The following is a 21,564-nucleotide window of genomic DNA, read 5'->3' as shown; positions in this document are numbered from 1 at the left end:
ATCCAGCGCGTAGGGAGTGCTCCGCGTTCCAAAAAAAAAAAAAAAATTGCAATTCATTGAAGGGCGCATCTAAAATTTTTACATCTTTTCGACTCTAATTTTTTTTTTAAAAAAATTATAGTTTTCGTACTTAGTTCATAATCCTATTTTTCTTAATTTATGTTATTAAACTCAAGATCATCTCCTAAAATTTTTCATTTTTTAAAATTTAATTTTTTTAAATAAAAATTAAAAAAATTAAAAATACTGAAAAAAAATTAAAAATCAACAATTAAAAATTAAATATCTAAAAAAATTGATGCTAATTCATAAAGATCACCACCATTATGATATTATCATTCGAATGAGAAACCACTACGGTGCTAAAAATTTAAAAAAAATTTGAGCACTACTAAAATGACTCCAAGTTGATAAATTAGGACATGATACGACTCAAGGTCACTACATAAATTTACTGGACTTGGAATAAGTCCAATCAGAATTTGCTAAATTCATCGATGAGTTTTGACCGAAATTCATTGATGAACCTAGAAGAATTGAAATTCTGAAAAGAAAAAAAAAACATGTACTAGATGAGGAGAGTGTATACAAGGTAGTTATTATAAGTACTCCGAGTTGGTTTTGATATGGTCAACCAAGTCAAGTTAAGTCCTGTTGTATTTTGATTCTTGTGTCTAAGTGTGTAGGAACTTAAGAACACAAGAAGTTGAGCAGAAGAAGCGACAGACGAGAAGGAAGGCACGAGAATCGAGTCTACGAGCTTGGTACATCCGAGGGATGAGAAGCTGCAGAAGAGTACACCGGTGATATGAGAAGGACACACACATCGCTTCCGAGGGGCGAGAAGTCCCAGTGGAACACTGTTCGAGATGAGGATAAAGTTTTATCCTCGGATTGTTATGTAGCCTTTGTAAGCAGATGGGATACACCACTGGGGGCACTCAGACCAGGTCCAAACGCCCGGAGTCACCACATCAGCAAACGGCTATTTTCGACCGGTGAGCTATAAAGAGAACCCCGGTCTTCTTCATTAAGAACAAGACTCGACATCACTTTCTATACTTTCATTTCCACACTCTGTACTTTCTTTTTTTGTTCTTCAACGCGTATATGAGACTTCTTTGCCTTCGAGGATTCGCTCGTAGAAGGAGATAGTAGTGAGCTTTTATTGTCTTGGAGTAGCAATCTTCTAATTGCAAACCAAGTAAACTCGGTCATATCGTATTTTTTTTTATTCTAATTTAATTAAGTGTTTGTCTAACTTAAGTCACAAATTTTTGAGAAGGGTATTTTTTTATTTTCAAGAAATTCACCCCTTCTTACCGGTCGCAAGGGACTAACAATAGGTATCAGAGCAAAGTTACTTTAGAAGGACTAACTGCCATCTAAAGGACAAAAAGTGGTCAGAGCTAGCATTCATCCACCGAAGTTCGAAGGAGACTTTACGATTTGGAAGAAAAAGATTGAGGTATTTTTTAAAACAAATTTTGAAATATTATTACTATTAAATATGATTTTGTAGAACCCAGAACTAAGTATTGAGAGGTAAAGGAAGAACAACTCTGGAACAAGAAAGAATAGAGTGACTCCGTGGAAAACAGAAAGGTAGAATCCCATCTACTCAGTGTTCTGCCACCTCAAGAGGTTAACCATATCGGAAGCTACACCTCAGTCAAAGAACTTTTGGAGAAATTCTTAGAGTTACATGAGGGTACCTTAGAAGGAAAGCTAGTGAGAAGGGACAACCTCAGAAATCAACTAACAAAGCTTCGGATGAAACAAGGGAGAGAAGGTGGCCTAACTCCGAGCGAAGATCAAGAAACTAATCACCCAACTCAACGACCTTAGAAAAAAGGTAACAAATCAGGACGCAATTCGATATGCACTCAATGCATTCCGGAGAATAATGGAGTGGTCAACCTTAGTAGATTCTTATTATATCTATAAGTGAGGGGGGATGAATAGCGCTCGTGGCTTTCATATTCGTTTAGAAATGTTCGAGTAAAATGCAATGGAATAAGAAAGAAAAGACAGAAAGAAAGTAATCGCGAACACCAAGAGTTACTTGGTTCGGAGCTTGTGACGACTCCTACTCTAAAGCCCGTACATGAGAATGCTTTCGATGGGCAATCCACTATTAATTCTAAATAAATACAAGCATGGAATTATAATATTAAAACAACTTATAAAATAAAGAATACCGACAACTACAAATCTGAAATCTTAAGTAGAATCATTGTCGGAGCTTTTGGGCGTCGTAGGACTTTTTTGGAGCTGTTTACAGAAGCAGAAATTGTTCAGAATGTTGTTTTTTAGCCCCTGGTAGAGTGCTGCTTATATATGTTGTTCCGGGTGCATAGACCACGTGTCCCGACTAATTGACACGCTCCACATTAGCTTGTGGATGACTTTTGCAGTCCGAGCGCCTGGATCAACTTCAAGCGCCCAGATCGCCAAGGCACCCCAGGCCGCCTTGGGCAAGGCTGGTCCGAGCACTCGGACCCCTTCCGAGCGGCTGAACCAACTTTTTCAACAACCTTGATTTTCTACAAAACAAAGTTAGTCCAGGTAATAAATAATATATAAAATATGAATTTGACAACATCTGACTATCCAGTTCTAACGACTCGTCCAGACTTCCACCTGGTCCACGACCACCATGATTTCACCTAGAGTCCCCGACTCTAGGATTTCGCCCAAAGTGCTCAATCCACCAAGACTTCACCTTGCTTAACCGCAGTTAGAGATTTCCGTTGCTCAAGGTTACCACCCCTAGGATTTAGGCTTACCTCCCCCTAGGATTTAGGCTTACCTCCCCCTAGGATTTTCTACCTGCCTAGAATCCACTAGGACTTTTACCTAAGAACACTTAGGACTTTCCTGTAAGTTCATTCAAACTTGTTAGACAACAAGTAACCTTAACTTTGGACCTTTTGCCATAATTAAAACTTAAATTCGATCGGCTGGTCCTCCATGTACCAACAATAAGGACTTGGAGGTAAGCACCTTAGAAGAACTTTTTTCAATTTTCAAATTACATGAATGCAGATGTGCAAGAATGACAAAAGAAGTAGAGATAAGCCATAACTTGGCACTATGAGCCAACAAGAGGGACAAACCCAAGTCAGATTTATCCCTTGACAAAGATCAACAAGCATTTATGGTAAGAAAGTTTTAAAAAATAAATTTAACAAATTTAAAGAGATGCAGACTAAGAAAAACCCAAGGACCAAACAAAAGATTTGATGCTAAGATTGTCAGAAAGAATGGCGCATCAAGGATGACTCCACAGAGCTCAAGAAGGAGAAAGATAAAGGGCCAAGGCGAAGCAAGCACAAGAATCTCAAGGCTACCTGAGATGAAAGTGTTGGTGCAGTTGACACCAATGATCAAACCTGAGTTTGATGAATGACAAGTAGATTAAAATTAGATATGTTGTTGATATAACCTTATTACCAAGTGTGCAGGGTTTACTAACTTGACGGGTCAAGATAACCAAACACTAGGCAGGAATTCTAGATGTAGGATTCTGGCAGGAGGTTGGGATGTTGGATTCCCAATGGGTTGAAGTCCAGATATGCAATTCCGTCAAGAGGTTGGGATGTTTAATTCTTGATTGGCGAAGTTCATATGTGTATTCCCACAGGAGGTTGGGATGTTCGATTCTCGATTGGCAAAGTGCGGATGTGCGATTCCGGCAGGAAGACTTGGTGGGTCAAATTGACGTTAAGGGGTAACTTGATATTTGGTAAGTGAAGGTAAGTCACTAGAGGAGAGTGACTTAGTGAGGACGCGTCCCGGTTGAGGGAACAGTAAACGTCAGTCCAATTTAGGTCCATTCGGAAACTTAAATTGAGACTCTGACTATATCCTAGTCTCGGGGAGACAAGATCTAATTACTAAACTATTTATTTTTATTTTGCTAACTTTGTTTTGCAGGGTATATTTTGTTGGTGCAGCAGGGGCGACAAGAGAGGGGTGAATTGCCTATTAAAAATAAAGTGAACCTTTCTCGTTCTTTCAACTCTAATTAGTAGTACAAGTATACTAAACAAAAAGTAAGAGGACAATCTATTTACTTGGTTACAACCTAGGTGGTTATTAATCGAAGGCGTTGAAGAAGGCTCCACTAGAAAAACTCCCTTGTTGAAGGCGAAGTAGCCTCTTACAGATGTTTACAGCTCACAGAATGACTATGAAGTAAATACAAGACTTGTAGTTCAGTTGTTGTATTTTTCCTAGGTTCAGAGGTCTTTTTATAGCCCCTGGAAAAACTTATTTGAGGCTAGAGCCATCAATTTGGGTTGGGCCTGTTGGGTTGGCCCACTCCGCCAAATAATTTAAGTGGGTTGGGTTAGAACTTTATCAACCCAAGCCCGTCGTGGGCCGACCCGCCTAGGCCCGTGACCCGGGTGGGTCGACCCGCGGGTTTAGAAATACATGTAAACTAAGTTTTATATCATTTTATTATCTGTCTTTGTTATAATTTTGAAATAAAAATAGTACTTTTCATCCAACATAAGTATTTGCATTTAATTGATAAAACCTTTCCAAAGTAAAATGGTGAAGATATGAAATATTTTTTAATTTTTTTTAAAAAAAATTGATGGGCCCGCGGGTTGGCCCACCAAACCCACAACCCGCCTTAAATTGGGTTGGAAATTTCTCAACCCGCCATGTTGACGGGTCGACCCGTCTCGCCCCACCAAATGGTTGGTCCGCCACAGGCTGACCTGCCCCGCCACAAGTTGACCCGTCTGATAGCTCTATCTGAGGTTGGAAGGCGCCTTCAATAGAATGAAAGGCGCCTCTAGCGTGGCAAATCCTATCCGTGCGAAGATAAAGTTTATCTTCGCAACGGTCATTTTTTGAAGGCACCTTCCATAGAGGCTTGAAGGTGCCTTCCTCTTGAAAGGCGCGAGGGTGCCTTCAATGGTATTGAAGGTGCTTTCAGCAGCTACTACCGAGCTCCAAACTTTTCCTTTGGCTCTTCCGCTGCTCCGCTCGCTTAGGTGATTTCGGCTATCCGGAATAGGACTCACCTGGACTCATTTTCTGGCCTTCTCCTCGAGCAGGCTTCCTCATCGATTTCTCGTCTATCGAACATCACGCACATCCTTCTCGTCCATCAGTGTACTCTTCCGCAGCACCTCGTCCCTTGGATGCACTGAGTCTATCAGCTCTTTTCCCGTACCATCCTTGTCGCTAGCTGCGTCTTCCGCTCGACTTCTTGTGTTCCTAATCTCCTTAGACACAAGAATTAAACACAACATGATCTAACTGAACTTGGTTGACCACATCAAAACTACCCAGGGTGCTTATATATTTTATTTGTGTTGGACTAACACATTTTACAAGATAAAAGAGCACAAAATACCTTGAGTGAACCATACCCGAGGCGCCTTCAAGCAATTGGAAAGCGCCTTGAGTTCATGAAGGCACTTCGAGAGCTTGGAAGACACCTTCAATCGAATAACGCAGAAGACTTCAGCAACAATAAGAAACTGAAATTATGGGATAAACTTTTGGTGAAGGTGTAAGTACCCCGTGGTAGTTTTGATTGTTGGTGCAACCTTAGGTCAAGGTTGACCTGGTTGACCTGACTCGAGTTGTGTTTTGATGTTTGACGATGTTTGACAAGAATAGGTGTTTGGGAGATTGTAGGTGCAACCTTAGGTCAAGGTTGACCTGGTTGACCTGATTCGGGAAAAGTCCAAGCAAGGAGCTTGGCACGCGAAAAGTTCAAGTATGGAGACTTGGCACTGGAAAAGTCCAAGTACGGAGACTTGGCACGGGGAAAAGTCCAAGCAGGTAGCTTGGCACGCGGAAAGTCCAAGTATGGAGACTTGGCACGGGGAAAGTCCAAACAGGGAGTTTGGCACGGGGAAAAGTCCTGGTGAGTGAAGCCAGGCAGTCGGAGAAGTCCTGGTGAGTGAAGCCAGGCAGTCAGGAAATCCTGGTGAGTGAAGTCAGGTGAAAATCCTAGTGAGTGAAGCTAGGTGAAAGTAGAAGTCCTGGTGAGTGAAGCCAGGCATTCGGGAAAGTCCTGGTGAGTGAAGCCAGGCAGATTGGAAATCCTGGTGAGTGAAGCCAGGTGAAAACCCTAGTGAGTGAAGCTAGGTGAAAGTCCTGGTGAGTGAAGCCGGGCAAGGGAAAATCCAGATGGATCAAGGGTGATCGGACATCTGGTGTTGAGAAGGTCAAGTAGGTCAAGGGAGTGACCGGATACTTGACACGAAGAGAAAAGTCCAAGTGGGTCAAAGGGATTGACCGGACACTTGGTGGAGAGTCTTAGCAGGTCAAGGGAGTGACCGGATGCTAAGCATGATGTACCAACAGGTCAAGGTTGACCGGATGTTGGTTTGGGAGACTTGGGACTTGGTTTGGGCAAAAACCAAGCTCTGGATCGGTCTGCAGACCGATCCAGTGATACGTTTGTATATCTGATCGGTCTGGTGACCGATCAGATAACAAACAGAAGGCAAAGCGCAGTTCTGAGCTTACTGATCGGTCTGGGGACCGATCAGCATGAAGCCTGATCGGTCTCCATCGGTCTACAGACCGATCAGGAAACGAACAGAAAGTTGGGCACTTTCAGAAAGCATTCTGATCGGTCTAGGGACCGATCAGCCCAGGGCCTGATCGGTCCCCAGACCGATCAGAAGGGTCCTGGACCGATCAGGGTGGAGCCTGATCGGTCCACGTTCGACCGTTGAGTCACAACGGGTCGCTCCGTCTTCTCCGCTGGCTTCTGTCTTCGCTGTGCAGGTTCGCAGGTTATAAAAGGAGATCAAGGCTTTGGTGCTAACTCTCCTTTTTCGTTCTTCCTGTCCCTAAGTGCTGTTGTGCTTGAGCTTTGTTGAGCTTCTCCAAAGCTTCGCGTGAGCTTCCGGCTGGATCATCTGCTATTGTAGGCGCTTGGAGCTGTTGCTTCTTCCAGTCGACGAGAAGGCAAGATTGTTTTTACACTTGTATTGTCTTCTGCTTTCTTGTATTTCTTGTACATTCATCTTGCTGTTGCAAGAGTATTTTGGCGAGGTTTCTCCACCCATAATGAGTTATTTTTAGCCGGTTTTCCGGGGACTCATCCACCGACGGATTGACTGGACTCGTCCACCTTACGGACACGCCGAGGAGTAGGAGCCCTAATCTCCGAACCTCGTTACATCGGTTTGTTTGAGGTTTGTCTTCTTTTCCTTCGTTTCTACGTGTTATTTTCCGCTGCGCTAACCTAGTTTGTAGAAACGCGACGATTTGGTGTCGGCTATTCACACCCCCCTCTCTAGCCTCCGTACGAAGGATTCTAACAAGTGGTATCAGAGCAATGTTGCTCTTCATCGGATTAACACCTGGGGGAGCACAAGCTAGAGAATGGATCGACTCGGAGAAGACATCACGTTTCCACCATTCTACGAGTGCTGCGACTTCGCGTATTGGAAGGTAAGAATGAGGTATTTTCTTATGACTAACCTTGAAAATTGGAGTTGTGTTCAATTAGGTTTCAAGTCTCCGATAGACAAGAAAGGAGAAACCCTAGAGAAGAAGGAGTGGACCAAGGAGCAAATCCACCAATCAACCATCAATGATGAGGTAACGAAAATCATTGAATTTTCTTTACCTAATGACATTTTGTGTAGAATAGGTGGTTACAACAACGCCAAGGAGTTGTGGAACAATTTGGCCAAGCTCCATGAAGAAAGCTCCATTTCAAGTCATGAAGAAGAGTCAAGTGAGCTAAGTAGCTCACACCATGGGGATGTGGATTTAGAAGTTGAGGGCCACTCAACATCTAAAGAAGAAGAGGAGGAGATTTCTTCTTCAAGTTCGGAGCAAGAAGAAGAAATTTCTACCTCCGGAAGGGATGAAGGAGAGAGCGTTCATCTATCCTCAAACCTAGGTAACTCAAGCCATTTAATTTCTAGCAAATTACACATAATGTGCTTTGAGTGTAGGGAGTATGGACATTACAAGAGTAAGTGTCCAAGGAGGATTAGGAAGACTCCACCGGCACCAAAAGTCAAGGAAGTCGGAGTCCCGATACGCAAAGGCAAGGAGCACGTGGTGTGCTTTCAATGCAAGCGAAGGGGACATTATCGGAGCCAATGTCCAAGGGGGAGGCAACCTCACAAGGACAGAAGATCGAGCACATGTATAGGGGGAGCTAGGGCAAACCCTAAGGTAATCTCTAAGGCACATTCTTGCAATTCTAGTAGGATGCATGCTAGTAGCCTTATTGCTATTGTCAAGAATGATAAGCATGTTAATTCTAGGAACCAATATATGTGCTTAGGTGCCAAAGATGTTAGTCTAGATAAGGATAACACTAGGAAAGCCAACCCTAGGATTAACTCATCTAAGGTTAAGGGAAACCTAGATAGAAAACCCAAATCATCTAGACATATGCCTAGGAATACCTCAAAGAAAAATGAAAAATTAAAAATTGAGGTATTAGAGAAGGAGAATCAAGTCTTGAGGTCAAGACTTGATACTTTAGAAAAGGCTCTTAAGAACTTGGAGAAGTCATCTCTAGGGTTTAAGGGTCAAAAACCAATGTCCAAGGACAAGAAAGGTTTGGGTCACAAACCTAAGTCCCAAGTGGTCAAGCCCACTTATCACAATGTTCCATTCGATTATGGAACAAAATCTAGGGCTAGGAAGACCATCACCAAGGTCACAAGGGGAGTCACCCCTAGAGTTGATCTTGATGAGTCCCAAATGACCAAGGCTTTAAAGCCTAAGAGGGTCATTAGGAGGATTGCTAGGGAAGTCATCCCTAGTGAATATTTAGTGAACCCAATGAGCTCCAATAGGTATTGGGTTCCTAGGAGCGTGATTTCACCACACTAGATGAGTTAGGGTGTGCCAACCTTACTTGAATAGGTAGTTAACCTAATCATGGCAAAAGGTGGCACTTTAGGATTTTTCAAGGTATAATCAAGCCTTGAAAATGAAATTAAGAATTATTCCTAAGGTGATTAGGATGTGCCAATCTCATTTGAGGAGTTTTCTAGGATTAATCTAATTGGCACATGGTGATCTAAAAATCTTTAGTATATGATTTTAGGTCTATTACACTTAGGAATATAGAACCTATGGCAAAATGATCAAAATTATCAAAAATGACAACTAAGGCTAGAATTAGGTATTTTCTATACCTTTATGTGCTATTTGCCATATATTGTTTGCCATATGCCATGTCATGACATCATATTTAGTTTATGATCATTTAAAATGTCATGATAATGCTTAGGTTATCTATATGTCATGCTTTATTTAAGTTTCATACTTTATGCCATGACATCATGATATTGGCACATGTTTTCATTTATGATATCTTTTTATGCCATGTCATCATTTCTTGCATTTATAATCAATGAAATTGATCTAAGGATAAACAACACAATTTGATACGGAGATCAAGTTATTGTTTTAGAAAATGCATGAAAACTTAGCCTAAGATAACCTAAACCCATATCTCACATAAAAATTGACTTGGATGTGTTTTATACACCTTAGATGTGTGTGAGATATTAGAATCATGAGTTAGGATCAAGGTGCATAGTTCTTGTACCTAGATGAGCCTAATTCAAAATTGAGGATCATAGGGAAAGCTTATGTACAAGTCATGTACATATAGCCCTAAGATTGTGGTCCTAAATTAAAAGGTTTAAAATCATTTTGAAATTGGTTTGAAAAACCTTGATGAAGCTTTTCTAGTGATAGCATTCATCATTGAGCAAATTGATACAAAGATGAGTTAACTTTGAACTATTTCAAAGACTTTTGAACTTTGTATCAAGATTTGAAAATGGAAGTTATTTTCATAGAAAACTATTTTTCCTTGATAGTATATGGTATGAGGAATGTATCCTCAAAATTTCACAATTTTTCGAATTTTCTGAAATTTGTTGTGAGTTTCTGAATTTCGGGAGAGAAGAAATCAGAAATCGCCTGATCCAACGTTGGATCGGTCACTGGACCGATCCAGGGAAGGCTGGATCGGTCTGGGGACCGATCCAGAGGGGTCCTGATCGGTCCGGTGACCGATCAGGCGCACTGAATTTGCTGAATTTCGACTGTGGTCTGAAATTTCAGCTGTGGGAGTTGAGTTTCGGGTTTCTAAAGGTTTGAAACTCTCCAAGATATTGTTGGTGCAATGGTCAAGGGGAGTTGACCTTTAGGGGGAGTCTTAACTAATTGTCAAGGGGGAGTTGACTTTTAGGGGGAGTTTTTACTCCTTAAGATTTTTGAGGATTAGTGATATGGGATTGTCACTAAGTTGAGTGTTGAGTTTAGTATCAAGAGGGAAATTAAGGGTTTCAATGAAAGGTATGGGACTTTCATTAGGAAGAAACTCTTGACCTTGATTCCCTCTTTTTGATGTGTGTCAAAAAGGGGGAGAGATGTCCCAAGGGGGAGAGTGTAGGTTTTGGAAAAATGTTCAAGGAAGAACATTGGAAAACCTAAGTTAGGTTATCGGGTTAACCTAACTTGATTTTGGATTTTGTCAAACATCAAAAAGGGGGAGATTGTTGGTGCAACCTTAGGTCAAGGTTGACCTGGTTGACCTGACTCGAGTTGACCTGACTCGAGTTGTGTTTTGATGTTTGACGATGTTTGACAAGAATAGGTGTTTGGGAGATTGTAGGTGCAACCTTAGATCAAGGTTGACCTGGTTGACCTGATTCGGGAAAAGTCCAAGCAGGGAGCTTGGCACGCGAAAAGTCCAAGTATGGAGACTTGGCACTGGAAAAGTCCAAGTACGGAGACTTGGCACGGGGAAAAGTCCAAGCAGGTAGCTTGGCACGCGGAAAGTCCAAGTATGGAGACTTGGCACGGGGAAAGTCCAAACAGGGAGTTTGGCACGGGGAAAAGTCCTGGTGAGTGAAGCCAGGCAGTCGGAGAAGTCCTGGTGAGTGAAGCTAGGCAGTCGGAAAATCCTGGTGAGTGAAGCCAGGTGAAAATCCTAGTGAGTGAAGCTAGGTGAAAGTGGAAGTCCTGGTGAGTGAAGTCAGGCATTCGGGAAAGTCCTGGTGAGTGAAGCCAGGCAGTGTGGAAGTCCTGGTGAGTGAAGCCAGGCAGATTGGAAATCCTGGTGAGTGAAGCCAGGTGAAAACCCTAGTGAGTGAAGCTAGGTGAAAGTCCTGGTGAGTGAAGCCGGGCAAGGGAAAATCCAGATGGATCAAGGGTAATCGGACATCTGGTGTTGAGAAGGTCAAGTAGGTCAAGGGAGTGACCGGATACTTGACACGAAGAGAAAAGTCCAAGTGGGTCAAAGGGATTGACCGGACACTTGGTGGAGAGTCTTAGCGGGTCAAGGGAGTGACCGGATGCTAAGCATGATGTACCAACAGGTCAAGGTTGACCGGATGTTGGTTTGGGAGACTTGAGACTTGATTTGGGCAAAAACCAAGCTCTGGATCGGTCTGCAGACCGATCCAGAGGTGTCTCGATCGGTCCGGTGACCGATCGAGCATGCTAAAAAGCGCATTTTTTGAGAGTTGCGATCGGTCAGGGACCGATCAGCTAAGCCTGATCGGTCTCCACGACCGATCAGTGTGATCGGTCCCACGCATCGATCAGAAACGCAATGTAAAGTTGGGCAACTTTGAAGCATTCGATCGCCTAGGGACCGATCAGCCAGGCCCGATCGGTCCCCGACGATCGAAGGGTCTGGACCGATCGGTGGAGCCCGATCGGTCCACGTCGACCGCTGAGTCACAACGGTCGCTCCGCCTTCTCCGCCGGCTTCTTTGCAGTGCGAGTTATAAAAGGAGATCAAGGCTTTGGTGCTAACTCTCCTTTTTCCTTCTTCCCTTGCTAAGTGCTTTGTGCTTGAGCTTTGTTGAGCTTCTCAAAGCTTCGCGTGAGCTTCCTAGGATGAGGTCTTGCTTGGAGCTGTTGCTTCTTCCAGCCGACGAGAAGGCAAGATTGTTTTTACACTTGTATTGTCTTCTGCTTTCTTGTATTTCTTGTACATTCATCTTGCTGTTGCAAGAGTATTGTAGCGAGGTTTCTCCACCCATAAGGAGTTATTTTTAGCCGGTTTTCCGGGGACTCATCCACCGACGGATTGACTGGACTCGTCCACCTTACGGACACGCCGAGGAGTAGGAGCCCTAATCTCCGAACCTCGTTACATCGGTTTGTTTGAGGTTTGTCTTCTTTTCCTTCGTTTCTACGTGTTATTTTCCGCTGCGCTAACCTAGTTTGTAGAAACGCGACGATTTGGTGTCGGCTATTCACACCCCCCTCTCTAGCCTCCGTACGAAGGATTCTAACATTGATATGGTCAACCAAATTAAGTTAGGTCCTGTGTATTTGATCCTTGTGTTTAAGTGTGTAGGAGCTTAGGAACACAAGAAGCCGAGCAGAAGACATAGTTAGCGAGAAGGATGACACAAAAAAAGGAACTGACTGGCTCGGTGCATCCGAGGGATGAGATGCTGCAGAAGAGTACACCGGTGGACGAGAAGGACGTGTGTGGCGTTCGAGGGACGAGAAGCCAGGGAGAAAGCCTGCTCGAGAAGGTTGGAGTTAGGTTCGGATAAACTCAACTCCTGATAGCTGGAGAATCACCCAAGAAGAGATCAACGTATGAGAGCTGATCTGCCTTCTGCTGGAAGGCGCCTTCCATGGCTCGGAAGGCGCCTTCGATGAACAGTGTGAAAGCGCCTTCCAGCCCATGGAAGGCGCCTTGCTAGCCATTAGCCTAGGATAAAGTTTTATTATCGGCAGATAAACTCTATCCGATGGAAGGCGCCTTGGACCTCTTTGATGATGCCTTCAAGCTGCGAATACATTTTCCAGGGGCTATAAAAAGACCCTTGGATCTAGGAAATATAAAATAACTCTTGTATTCATTTCCTAACACATTTCTGAGCGCTCAACAAGTGTAACAGGATTTTCGGCCTACACGAAGGAGATCTTTTTAGTAATTTCTTTTGCCTTGGTTAACAATCACCTACATTGTAACCAAGTAATTTCTTAGTCTCTTTTATTTGATTAATTGTTCAATTTCCTTTTTATAAGTGTGCTACTAATCTGAGTTGAAAGATCGAGAATGGTTTTGTTTTATTTTGTACAGGCAATTCACCCTCTCCTATCGACCTCGTTGCACCAACAAGTGATATCAAAGCTCAACCGCTTCAGAATGACTAATCGTCGACTAAAGTATAAAAATGATGGTCAGATCTAGCATCTACCCACCTAAGTTTGAGGGGGAGTTGCGATATAGAAGAAACTGTTAGAACCCCAAGGTTGTTTTGATGTGATTAAACAAGTTAAGTTAGGTCATGTTTAGGTTAACCCTTGTGTCTAAGTGTGCAGGAGATTAGGAGCACAGGAAGTCGAGCAGAAGACGCGGCTAGCGAGAAGGACGGCACGAGGAGAGAGTCGACGAGCTCGGTGTGTTCGAAGGACTAGGTGTCGCGGAAGAGTACACCGGTGGACGAGAAGAACGTACGTGGCGTTCGAGGGACGAGAACCCGGGGAGGAAGGCTACTCGAGGAGAAGGCCGGAACTTAGGTTCCGGTGAGCCCTATTCCGGATGGTTGAGATCACCCAAGCTAGTGGAGCCCGAGCGGAAGACCTGGACTGAGACGAGAAAAATCGGAGTAGAGGAACCAGACCGTAAAAAGTTAATCCTGTTGACTTTTGTGGTCCGGGCACCTGGAACCCAAAGTTTATCACAAGTGACGTGGACGTTATAAGAGGCTACTCCACCTAAAGGAGATCTTCAAAAAAGTGCATTTCATTCTCCTTGGATTAGCAATCTTCTTATTGCAAACCAAGTAATTCCTCTTGTGTCTATTTCTTTTTAATTAGTCTCTTTATTTTTAATTACAAGTGTTCTTATTTAAGCTATAAGTCGAGAAAGGGTTGGTTTGCTTTTGTAGGGCAATTCACCCCTCCCCTCTTGCCGACCTCCAAGGGACCAACAAGTGGTATCAGAGCAAGGACGTTTAAGAAGGACTAATCGCCGATCGAAGCAAAGCAACCAATAGTCGGACCAAGCATCGTTCCACCAAAATTTGAGGGAGACTTCGCACACTGGAAATGTCGTATGGAGGTATTCCTGAAAACAAACTTTGAGATTTGTTTAATAATAAAATATGGTTTTGTAGCTCCTACGAATCAAAATGGAGAGGAAAAAGAAGAGAGTCTTTGGATGAAGAAAGAGCAAAATGATTCCGTAACGAATAATTGAGCGGAGTATCACTTGCTGAGCATACTACCGCCTCAAGAAGTCAACCGCATTGGGAGCTACTCGTCGGCCAAAGAACTTTGGGAAAGATTCCTGGAACTCCACGAAGGCACATCCGAAGCCAAGCTCGCAAGAAGAGACATACTTCGGAACAAATTGATGAATATTCGTCTAGAAAGAGGTGAGAAGGTAGCCAATCTACACGCGAAGGTAAAAGAACTAATCACCGGATTTGAAAATCTCGGTGAAACGGTAATCAACCAGGACACGATACGCTACGCACTCAATGCCTTTCCCAGGACTGCATAATGGATCTCAATAATCGACGTCTACTACATCTCAAAGGACTTGGAGGTAAGTACCCTAGAGGAACTCTTTTTCACTTTAGAATTACATGAAACCAGATATGCAGGGACAACAAAAGAATCAAGCCAGATTATGGCGCTAAATGCAACCAAGAAGGATGAACTCGAGTCAGACTCAGAAGAAGATCAAGAAGCTTATATGGTAAGAAATTTCAGAAAATTCTTTAGATCTAATAAATTTAAAGAAATGTAGAATAAGAAAAATCCAATAAATAGAATAAGGGTTTGATGCTACTAGTGTCAAAAGGAAGGACACTTAAAAGACGACTGCCCATAACTCAAGAAGGAAAAAGGCAAGATGCCCAAGAAACACAAGACTCTAACTGCTACTTAGGACGACAACTCATCATCAGAGTCAGAAATAAAAGAGTATGCTGGACTAACACTAATGGCGAGCTATGAAGGGCAAAGCACATCAGAAGCCAGCATCGATGAAGGGGAAGCAACTTCAGCTGAATGCAGCGAAGCAGGGGGAGAGTCAGGCTTCAAGTCTGATATGGTAAGTGAGGTATGCCTCTTACCTCCTGATCAACTTTATTATGGTATTAAGTCTATGGCAAAATCTATGTACAAATTAAAAAGTAAAAATAATAAATTAAAAAAATGAAAACTTAGAAATAAAAAAAAATTAACAAAATTAGAAGATTTTGATAAAGTAAGACTTGAAAATGATAAATTAAAAGAAGAAATAGAAAATTTCAAAAATTATGCTTGTTCAAATATTTCTTCTTTTAGAAATTATAAAGGATTAAACTGACACTATAGGTTTCACAAAAGTCATATCAGAAAAATATCAAAAGCTTATATACCTAGAAAATACCTGATTAACCCTGTAGGAAGGAACTTATATTGGGTTCCAAAAACTTGTTTAAATTGAAAATGAAATTAGACTTAGGGCTTTCAAGTAGAAAATTGAATATTTGAATTTATTAAAAGACTTTGTCTAGAAGTGGTTGATGATCCAATAACCAAGAAGGTCTAATGCCTCGCAACAGCCTAAAAGCCAATTTCTAAATTAAATATTTAATTAACAAACTGATAAGCATAAAAATTAATTGTCTTCAATCTTTGTCAATGATTTAACATTTCTTAAAATTTCTTCTAAAAATAAAAAAAAAAATCTTCACTTAGAAAACTTTTTCAAACTTAACTCAACAATTTTTTTTATATAGCGGACTTCATTTAAATTATTTCTGTTAATTTTTTTTAACTTAGAAATTTTCCTGCTTGAAAATTTCTCACTTAGAAATTTTTTTTAACACTTAAAACTTTCTAATTTATTGCATTTTTTTTAAATTAACCTCAGACTTATTAAGGAATCTCATTTTTTTTATGTGATTAAAGGGGGAGAAGGATATTAAGTCTAGGGGGAGGTATAATCCAATTTTTAAACTAAAAAATCGTTTTGCACTTATTTGCAAAATTAATTGTATTTACATTACATTTTTTTGCATTTGTTTACCCTAGCTTAACTTGGGTTGCTCACATCAAAAAGGGAGAGATTGTTAGAACCCCAAGGTTGTTTTGATGTGATCAAACAAGTTAAGTTAGGTCATGTTTGGTTTTAACCCTTGTATCTAAGTGTGCAGGAGCTTAAGAGCACATGAAGTCGAGCTGAAGATGCGACTAGCGACAAGGACGACACAGGGAGAGAGTCGACTGGCTCGGTGCGTCCGAGGGACGAGGTGTCGCGAAAGAGTATACCAATGGACGAGAAGAACATACGCGACGTTCGAGGGACAAGAAACCGAGGAGGAAGGCTGCTCGAGGAAAAGACCGGAACTTGGGTTCGACCCGAACCATTCGGGTGAGCCCTATTCCGGATGGCCTAGATCACCCAAGCTAGCGGAACCGGAGCGGAAGACCCGGACCGAGACGAACAGAACCTGAGTATAGGAACCAGAACATAAAAAGTCAATCCTGTTGACTTTTGTGGTCCGAGCGCCCGAAACCCAAAGTTTATCACAAGTGACATGGACGTTGACCAACGCGTCGAGGATAGAATTCTATCCCACTCCAGGCGCCCGGAACCCTTCCAAGCGCCCGGAACAGTGCTATAAATATAGCGTTGATTTCAACAGTTAGAACAATAACTTATAATTCCATTCTTTCTGTTCTACTTTTGTTTGTGAGCTGTTAACGTTGTAAGAGGCTACTTCACCCAAAGGAGATCTTCAGAAAAGTGCGCTTCATTTTCCTTGGATTAGTAATCTTTTGATTGTAAACCAAGTAATTCCTTTTGTGTCTATTTCTTTTTAATTAGTCTCTTTATTTTTAATTACAAGTGTTCTTATTCAAGCTATAAGTCGAGAAAGGGTTGGTTTGTTTTTGTAGGACAATTCACCCCTCCCCTCTTGTCGGACTCCAAGGGACCAACAGAAACGCATGGAGATATTCTTTAAAACTGATTTTGAATTATTGTTAATAACCAAATATGGTTGTGTAGCCCCAAAGATCAATAAGGAGCTGAAAAGGAGGAATACCAATGGACCAAGAAAGAACGAGATGACTTCATGATGAACGGACGAGCTAAGTTCCACCTATTGAACGTACTTCCACCCCAGAAAGTCAGTCGAAACAGAACCAATGAATTAGCAAAAGATCTTTGGGAGAAGTTCCTAGGGCTACACAAAGGAACGTCTGAAGCAAAGCTTACGAGACGGGACCTATTTTGGAACCAAATCAGTATCCTCCGGATGGAAGAAGGTGAATCTGTTGCTCTTCTACACGGAAGAATCAAAGAACTAATCACCGGATTAACAAATTTCGGAAAAATGATAACTAATCAGGACACGCAAAGGTATTCCTTAAATGCGCTCCCGATAATATCGAAATGGACGTCAATAGTAGATTCCTACTATATCTCCAAAGACCTCGAAGTAAGTACACTAGAAAACCTTTTTTCTTCTTTCAAATTACACGAGTCTCGGTGTGCAGGACAAAGAAAGAGACCAAGTCAGAACCTAGAACTGCAAGCCCAGAAGAGCAGACTAGATTCAGACTCATCGATTGACGAAGACGAAGCAACTTTCATGGTAAGAAATTTAACTAAGTTTTTTAAAACTAATAAATTTAAAAAGTCGCAGGCCAAGAAATTTATTCCAGGAAAACGAAAAGTAAGGCGCTACAATTGTCAAACAGAAGAGCACATTAAGAATGACCATCTGAAACTGAAGAAGATGGAGAAGAACAAAGGGCTAAGCAAACCGAAGCACAAAAATCCGAAGACAACGTGGGACAAGTCATCATCGGAGTCCGAACTGGAGGAGTATGTCAAACTAGCACTCATGGCGAGTCACCAAGAGGAGAGCATCGATGAAGAGAAAGCTACATCTGAAGAAAGTAGTAGTGAAAGGGGAGCATCCAACTTCGAACATGATATCGTAAGTGAGGTATGTCTTTTACCCCCTGATCAACTGTATTCTGAAATAACATTAATGACAAGATTTTTATGTAAATTAAATCTACAAATAATAATTTAAAGAAGAAAAATGTGGATTTTAAAAAAATAATTAATACATGTCCATTAGAAAGATAAACTAAAAAAATGAGAATATTAAATTAAAAGAACAAATATAATCCTTGAAAAATGACTATGCATGTTTAACTCCAAAAGATGTACAAAATTTAAATTTTAAAAATTACAAATGACTAAACTGGTATATCAGAAATCATAGGGGTCAAATTAGAAAAATTCTTAAAAATTATGTTCCATCAAAATTTTTTATTAATCTAGTAGGAAATAATTTATATTGGATTCCTAAATGTATAATTTAAAGTTAATCTTATGCATATTTTAAATTTCAATATATTTTATCTTCTACAGTATATAAATAAATTATTTATATACCTACTGTTTGTATTATAAGTTGGAATTTTTTTTCTATGACTCTGCTAACAAATATTTTTTGAAAATTTCTTTTTCATTAAAATATTTTCTATGATTTTTTTTATAAAAATGGTATTTTGAAAATTAAAAATACTATTTAGATTGATTTGTGAAAAAAATTATCTTTTTTGATAAAACGTAATGTTTTCTATCCTAATAAAAAATTTTGACATTTTTTTTGGATTTTATCTGAATTATTACAAATTATTTTCTAAAAAGTTAATTTTTAATATTAAAAATTCAAGTAAATAGATATTCGGGAACTTTAATTTTTATAGTATTTTACAATCTGTTTTTCATATCCAAGAAATTTTAGAAGAATTTTTAGAGTTGAAATATGTTTTTAAAATTTATCTTCATAAAATTAGTTGTTTTGATAAAATAAATTATTTTTGTTCGATAAACTATTTTTTTCTCAATCATGGCTGGAATTACAATATCATGGCAATTACAAAACATCATTACTTTATTCAATAAATCATCCCAACCATTATCTCTCATCAATTACAATCTCTTTTTTGAGATTTTAACTTGTGTCATGACATTAATAATATCTTGATTCTTTCTCTGCAAAATCTAGGAAAGCTCATTTGTAACACCCAAAATGTTTTTCAGTAAATGCAAAGTAAAAGCAAAATCAAAATCAAATATTTCTAAAAAAAATCCAAAAGACCAATAGCTTCAGCCTTTTGTTCTGAATGAGAACCATCTTCCACTACATATTCTAAAACATCAAGAACAGTGGGAAAATGCACAATTAAACTCATCAATGTACCATAATGTGAACCCCAACGAGTATCACCAGCTTTTTTGAGCCCAGATTCTTAATTTAAGTCACGACCACTAAAAATTTCTCCATTTCCAAGTGCTTTTTTAACTTCAGTCATTTGTTTCTCTTGAAACATATCTTGTCTTTTTACATGAACATCCAACTACTTTAACTACAATAGCAACCAAATTAAAGAGAGAAGCAACTTGGAGATGATTTCTTGCTACTACAACAATAGTAAGTTGGAGTTGATGTGCAAAACAATGAACATAATATGCAAAAGGATTATCTTTCAAAATCAAACTTTTGAGCCCGTTAAACTCTCCTCGCATATTACTTGCACCATCATATCCTTGTCCTCTAATTCTAGCTATACTCAATCCATAATATGAAAGTAGTGATTCTATAGTTTTTTTGAGTAACAGGGAAGAAGTATCGCCAACATGAACAATCCCAAGAAAACGTTCAACAACAATGCCTCTCAAATTTACATAACGTAAAACAATAGCTATTTGTTATTTATTTGATATATCGTTGATTCATCAACTAATATGGCAAACACTTCATCTCCAAGTTCATTCAATTTGGCATATGCAGCCTTAAGACTAGCAGCATTTACAATATCTTTTTGAATTTTAGGAGAAGTTAATTGATTATTTTCCCAAGCATTTTGTAAAATTACATTCTTTATCTCTTCATTATGATCTGCAACGAATTTCAAAAGTTCAAGAAAATTACCTTGATTAAATGAACTTTTAGATTCATTATGCTCCCGAAAAGCTAACTCCTAGCGTAACAAAAATCGTATGCAATCAACTAAAGCAGTTAACCTGACTCTATAAAGATTGTGAACTTGCTCTGTTTGCCTGGTAAGAGCAACTTCAATGTGTTGACTTTCTTTCATCAAATCTACACATTTCTGTCAAGCTTGATTATGTGTGCTATTTGAACTTCCAACATGTTTAACAAAAATCTTCTTTTTCCCAATTAGTAAATCCAACTGAAGTAAATGAACCTCCACCTACTTGTTTTCCAAAATCAGGTCAGAATAAGTATCAACATGAACAGAATGCAACATCTTTACTTATGTTATATTCTAACCAATTTCCAAATTCAGTAAACCAAGATGGACAAAATCTTCTTGATACTTTACCGATCTTTCTTTGTGGAAAATTATGATTGCGAGACTGACAAGGTTCTTTCTGCAAATAAGCTCTTCTCACTTTTTCCCGATCATTAGGATCATTGTTTGAAATCTTTACTCGTAACCCAGGATCTGATTAAAGATCATCCAAATCAATTTCAACTCGAGATTTTTTTAAGGGAGTATGTTGTTGTTGGTACAACCTTAGGTCAAGGTTGACCTGGTTGACCAGACTCGAGTTGACTTGACTCGAGTTGTGTTTTGATGTTTGACGAGTTATGTTTAACAATGTTTGTACCTTGATGTTTTACAAGGATACAAGCTTGGGAGATTATGGGTGCAACCCGTGGTCAAGGTTGACCTGATTGACCCGAGGTGAGTTGACCTGACTCGGAAAAGTCCAAGCAGGGAGCTTGGCACGGGAAAAGTCCAAGCAGTGAGCTTGGCACGGGAAAAGTCCAAGCAGGGAGCTTGGCACGGGAAAAGTCCAAGTATGGAGACTTGGCACGGGAAAAGTCTAAGTATGGAGACTTGGCACGGAGAAGTCCAAGTATGGAAGCTTGGCACATGGGAAGTCGGAGAGGGCTCGGTAGCTCGTTCTCCGGATTGTGGTCAAAGAGGGCTCGGGAGCTCATTCTCTGGACCGGATGGAAGTCGGAGAGGGCTCGGTAGCTCGTTCTCCGAACTGTGGTCAGAGGGCTTGGTAGCTCGTTCTCTGGACCGGATGTGGAAAGTCCTGGTGAGTGAAGCCAGGCAGACGGAAAAGTCCTGGTGAGTGAAGCCAGGCAGTTGGAAAGTCCTGGTAAGTGAAGCCAGGCAGTGGAAAAGTCCTGGTGAGTGAAGCCAGGCAGTGGGAAAGTCCTGGTGAGTGAAGCCAGGCAGTTGGAAAGTCCTGGTGAGTGAAGCCGGGCAGATTGGAAATCCTGGTGAGTGAAGTCAGGTGAAAACCCTAGTGAGTGAAGCTAGGTGAAAGCCCTGGTGAGTGAAGCCGGGCAAGGGAAAATCCAGATGGATCAAGGGTGATCGGACATCTGGTGTTGAGAAGGTCAAGTAGGTCAAGGGAGTGACCGGATACTTGACACGAAGAGAAAAGTCCAAGTGGGTCAAAGGGATTGACCGGACACTTGATGGGAAATCTTAGCAGGTCAAGGGAGTGACCGGATGCTAAGCATGATGTACCAATAGGTCAAG

The sequence above is a fragment of the Zingiber officinale genome, chromosome 8B (assembly GCF_018446385.1).
Source record: "Zingiber officinale cultivar Zhangliang chromosome 8B, Zo_v1.1, whole genome shotgun sequence".
NCBI lineage: Eukaryota > Viridiplantae > Streptophyta > Magnoliopsida > Zingiberales > Zingiberaceae > Zingiber > Zingiber officinale.
This window is presented reverse-complemented; position numbering follows the sequence as displayed.